The sequence below is a fragment of the Falco naumanni genome, chromosome 4, assembly GCF_017639655.2.
Source record: "Falco naumanni isolate bFalNau1 chromosome 4, bFalNau1.pat, whole genome shotgun sequence".
NCBI classification, from domain to species: Eukaryota; Metazoa; Chordata; class Aves; order Falconiformes; family Falconidae; genus Falco; species Falco naumanni.
Genome location: NC_054057.1, coordinates 16673682 through 16679681, shown reverse-complemented (window position 1 = coordinate 16679681; position 6000 = coordinate 16673682).

The following is a 6000-nucleotide window of genomic DNA, read 5'->3' as shown; positions in this document are numbered from 1 at the left end:
ATCCAGGTAAACTGAAGCATGGAGACAGCATGGCCCATGCACAGCTGATCAGAGGTAGCACGACAAGCAGAAAGCAGGAGTTTACAGAACATGGTATACACCTGTAGTGTGACATATGGGTTGCCTGAATGTCCTCCCAAAATTAAATGAATATTTGCAACCTAAGCTCCAATCCTCCAGACTTGCAGTACTAGGTAAAATACTTGCTACTTTGATTTCACAAGGACTATTAATGGTAGCAAGCACTGCTTTGGATAGCAAGTGTTTGCAGATGGATCCCTAAATTGCTTTCTATGGAATAAAAATGAGAACAAGAATTTTGAGGGAGGTTGAAACAACTGCTAAACCTATTACTAATGGTTGATTGGAAATACTGTACCATATCCAAAAAAGTGTGCAATAACATAGAAAAACATGCAAAAACAAGGCCAAGACCATATTTCTGAAAAATTTCCATAATCTCTGCATTTTTATGTAGGAAATATATTTTAAATATTGAATACATGAGATCTAAAAATAACTTTCAGTTTGGTTTACACTAAATGGTGACAAAATCCTAATGGCAACCCTTCAACTATCTGTTCTAATAAGCACGCTAGTGAAGAGAATAATAAATGATGAAGGGTGAATCATACTTATTTCAGATTGGATGTGTTATGAAGACAATATATGGATCAATACAGAATATATTTTTGTGTCCTTTCATTACCGGAAAAATAAAGGTGCACCAAAAAAAACCCCTTTAACAGCTTCTTTCCTTGACAGTCACAAAACTAAATTAATCTCCACTGCAATTCTACTGACATCAATGAAATTAGTTCAAGAATTTATACTGTGAATTTCACTTATATTTTTTTCTTTTAATTATACTTTATATGCAAAACAGAAACAGCCAAGCAATCCCAAGGGACTTTTAGAAGTTATCAGCAAAATGCTATCTGCTTTCATAGAGGTTATCCATTGCAATAAATACTTCTTTGGTACATGTATTATGATGCTGTTTTTATTTTCTGGAGGACAAGCTCTTTGCAGGAATAAAGATTTTCCAATTACAACAAATGCACACGCAGTGTACCTTGAAGAGAGTAAATCTTTCAAAGACACAGAATGGGAAAATTAATTAGGCTAGGGGAAAAGTCCCAATTTCATTAAGTTCATTGGGAAGATGACACTATAAGTGGATCAAAATTTGGCGTGGTTTAAGATTTCCTTGGAAGTCTGTGAACGTTTTGCCTTCAGCACTAAGTGGTGTAAAAGCACGTACCTGGTGTGTGGAGAGGCCCTGGTCTCTTGAATAGCTGCTGTTGGTCCCATCTAACATTGCAGTGATGTCCCATGACTGGGAGGAGACAAACAGAAGTCCTCTGGGTTGTTTCTTGAAGAGCCCGAGCATCACCTGCCAATAGGGGAAGCATATTTATAAGTGGCATGCATGGACAACGTGGATGTTAGGTGCCGGGTCTCACATTCTCGTGGCTAGCTAATTCAAATGCAATGCCTCCCTTGTTACATTGATTAATGTATTATCAAAGATCACTTGTTGGAATGTGCCTTAACCTCCTACGTTGTTCATCTATGGGAATATTACCAAGCCTGTGTATTGTTTGCATCCATTGTGTATGTTTTCTGCAGCAGGGTGACTGGCCTTGTGGCATTTTCTCTTCCTGCCGGTCACGGTCTGGCTAACACCAAAGGCAGAAACCAGTCAGAAACCGAGCGGGCTTAGGATCTCTGAAACTGGGGAGATAAGTCAGAATTTGGAAGAGAGTGGGGATGGATGAAAAACAAATGCTGTACAGAGTAATGGTGACAGCTGGGTGAAGCAATAGCAAGTTTCAAGCAGAAAGAGTTTTGTCACTGTTTAAAGTGTGAGATTAATGCTAAGCTATTACCACCAATAACGTCTATTGTGTCTTTATGGAGTATACTCTACTGTTCTGAGAAAAAGTATCAATCCTGAAGTGATGGCAAACAAGCTAATCTTATGCGAAGAAGGTAGAGAAAGCTTTTTATATACCAGTTAAATTACGTTGCTTGCAAACACTCCTTTTATAACATTCTGCAGCATTCTCTCTTCCTGATGTTTTCTCTCTGATTTTACATGTTTGCACCCGAGTTATCTGTGGCCATCCTCCTGCTGTATTCCTGGCATTCACCGATTACCGCAGCAGTACAGGATTGAGGTGTGGGTTCGGGAGATAGGATGCTGGAAGAAAAAAAACAAATGGGAACACCAGAAGTCTCTACATTTCTCAGGAGTCAGCCCTATAGAGCTTACCGGTTGGGAAGATAGCCGTGGTTTTAGACTAGCCTTAAAATCTTTCAGACTGCAACACAGTATGCATCTGGGTGCAGAATGTCAGACAGGGTAAAACCAACACAGAAGAGGTAACTGAAGTTGTGTTTTCCAGCAGCTGTTCGTCTGAACAGCACACATAATCATTTACAATTACAGAATCACAGAATAATTCAGCTTGGAGGGGATATCAGGCAGTCATCCTGTCTGACTCGCTGCTCAGAGCAGGACTGGCTCTGAGATCAGAGCAGGTGGCTCGGGTCTTTAGCCAGTTTGATCTTGAAAACCTCCATGGATGGAGACAGCGCAGTCTTTCTGGGCAACCTGTTCTGCTGCCTGGTCGTTGTAATAGAGAAAAAGGTTTTTCTAATATCCAGTAAAAACCTCTATTCTTTCAACTCATGTCTGCTTTCTCTTGTCCCCCCATCACGCACCACTGTGTGAAGAGCCTGGCTCCATCACAACAGCCTCCCAGCCGGCACTGGCAGGCTTCTATTAGGTCCACCCAAAATCTTCCCTTCTCCAGACTGAACAAGCTGTGGTCCCTCAGCCTCTCCCCCCAGGACAAGCATTCCAGCCCTTCCTAACCAGCCTGGTAGCCCTTCACTGAGCTCACTCCAATTTATCTTGTACTGGGGATCCAAGACTGTATGCAGTATTCCAGATGTGGTCGAATGAGTACTGAGTAGACAGAGATAGTACTTTGGCACTGCTGGCTGTGCTCCTGTTAATACAGTCCAGAATGCAGTTGGCCTTCTTTGCTGCCAGGGTTGGTGTTCCGTGCTGCTGGCTGATGACCCCCAGCACCACCAGAGTCTTTTCCAGAGAGCTGTGCCCCAGCCAAGGGGATGCCACTTTGTTCTGGCTTTACCTTTCTACTCACCTCTTCTGTTGATATCGTCCTGGAGCCTGAAGGTTCCACCTGGCCTGCAGATGGATGCAAGAAAGAGAGTTTCTTCTCAGAAGGGATAGGATAGTCTAGGGATGCAGATATTGCCAGATGAGCTGCAGCCTTTGTAGAATGGATGCCACAGAAGTTACGTGCGTTGTATGTGTTGCGTCGACAAGCAAGGTGTCTGCGCTCCCTTCGTAAGGAATGATGAGAGAGGCAAGCTCCTTGTTCAGTGAGGCAGGAGTGAGGCAGTGACTGTGTTAATCACTTTGCTCCCATCATTTGCTCTTTCTCAGCTGAGGAAAAGTCTGAGAATCTTAATTCCACACCCTCATTGCATGCTGTGAAATCTGAAAACGCTAATGAACAAACATTATCAGTTCCAGTTGCTTTATCAGTCTTTATTTCTGTAGACACATTTCGTTTTCTTTGCTTGTCTTTTTACCCTTTCCAGATGAGAATGATACTTGACAGCAAGAATGACCACTCCATGCCATAGAAATTAATTAGAAAATGATACTGAGAAGCAAGACGTTTGCGTGAGCATATTTGTAGAGGATTAAGCTTCGAGTGGGTGGAATGTGCCTGTTGCAAAGGTTCTGTGGTAAAATTTACTGGAGCATAACATTGGGGATTTGAAAGACACGGATAAGCCAAACCAACATATGTGTTTGTACTGTTTAGAGTGGCATTTACAACACAGGGTGGTAAACCATCCTCATTTTAAAACAAACCAATTCTCCAGGCGCTGTGCATAACAGCAGGAAGCTGAAGCCTATGCTCAGAAAAAGGCCAGAAGAGAAACAAGTACAGTTTGAAGGACATCGCAGCACTGCACTAGGGTCATGATGGCAGGAGGTGATGGGAGAGGAAAAGCTGCAAGAAAGTCAATGTAATTAAAAATCAGAGAAAGAAGAGCAGTGCAATTGCCTTTAGATCATGTTAAAATTTTTCACCTACTAAAAATGTAGTAAAAAGGCATTTTCTGTCAGTTGTATAGCACTCAAAGAATAAGTCGGCTCTGGACTGGCACTTAACCCAGTCTGATGTCAGGATGCGTCACACTTTAGCACAAACCAAGTGTGGTCAGAATCAGGTGTAGCTATAATACATTTAATTGAATTTCACCAATTTAGGCTGACATAATTTGGAATGACACGTTGGCATCACAGTAACTGTTTAATTGCAGTGTTAATAAAAAATTCTCTAGTCATTCAGTGTGCCACAGCTTTATGCCACACATTAATATTCTTAGAGATGCTATTACATTGAACAGTTGTTAATTTCCCTGTAGTCTGAAATAATAAGATAGTCCAAACTTCTGCTACAAATTATACATTAAATTACCTAAACCTTTCATTCAAACACCTTTTTAAACTTCTACAAACCCAAAATCTGTATCCAAGCAGTGCCCAGTTGAGGGGCATGTGTACTTTCCCATAAAGTGGAGTGTGTAGCATTTGTGCATGGACATTTAGGCTAAAAGTTTTAAGAGGAGAAATTGCAAAAGGAGATACTGAGACCTCTGAAGTTTGGAAACAAGGCTAGTAGGTAATTGTGTAAGTACTGGAGTCAGTCTTCTGACTCCTGTACGTTGTTGGAAAATGGTTTATTGCTGGTGTTTCAATAGCCACGAATTGTAGTTAATTCCACAGTGCAACAGAACATACATGCACACAAAGGGAGTTTATTTTGCAATGATAAATCAAGTGAACAGCTACTTCATACTGGTAATTATGTGGCACTGTGAGCCTGGGAATATAAAATGTTGACTTCCTAGCAACATTACTTTCTTTCAGAACAACTGTTTTCTCTCTTTCTTTCACTCCTCCTAATCTCCCAAATTGATTTTTTAATGACACAGCTTATGTGCATGTAATGCTTTTCATCCAGAAAATGCCAAAGTACCATACAGACTCTGTATTGTATTAGTGAAGCCTCACAACACATCCATTTTTCTGTATTAGCACTCTCTAGAAAGAAAATTACCCTGTATACATGACAAAGTATGTCAAGAAGATGACAGCATGTATATTCACATATGATATAAACTGTTAGATTGAGAGTAAAGGTTAATGTAGAACCTTCAATACTGTCTGTATTAATTTTCCTTGTAATAGTTCAAGTATTTTAATGGACTGTTAGTTGAGGTTTCATGATTTGTAGAATAATCAGTAGATACTCCAGGTTTCTCTAAGTTCTGGAAGAGAATGAAGTAGGAAACATAAAAGGTACTATAAAAAACTGAAAAATGTAATTCTGAATTTAATCTCACCATACCAATCAGATTTTCATTTCCATTTTGCTTCTTTTGTTTTGTAATAAATAGAGGTCTACAACTCTCCTCCTTTTGCTGTAATGGGGGAAAAGCACAGATGTTTTGATAATTGTTTTGTAAGTGTAATTAATATTGAGTACATTTTGTTTTGCATTGAACATCAAAACATTGTAGTATTTTAAAAGCATATGGTATTACATATAGGTAAGGCTTACATTTGAGGTAAGTGTTACCTATATTTTCTTATAATTAGTTATGAACCCTACCCTTGAGAAGTCCTCTGGGATATAAACCAGCTGAACTTTGCAGCTATTTATTGTCTCTATGGGGGTTTAAATAAAAACTCTGCATAACAGTCTCCCAATTTGAGAGAATTTCAGTTCTAACTTTGACCCTAGCATTTCAGCAAGGTCTAAACTAGGCTGATTATCTATATGCATAATTGCATTATTAAAAATGCAGCTCTAGATCCTTGTAATGATGTGAAACACTTCCTTCTTCACTTGAATCTGAAATAAGAGAGCTTCTAGTGGA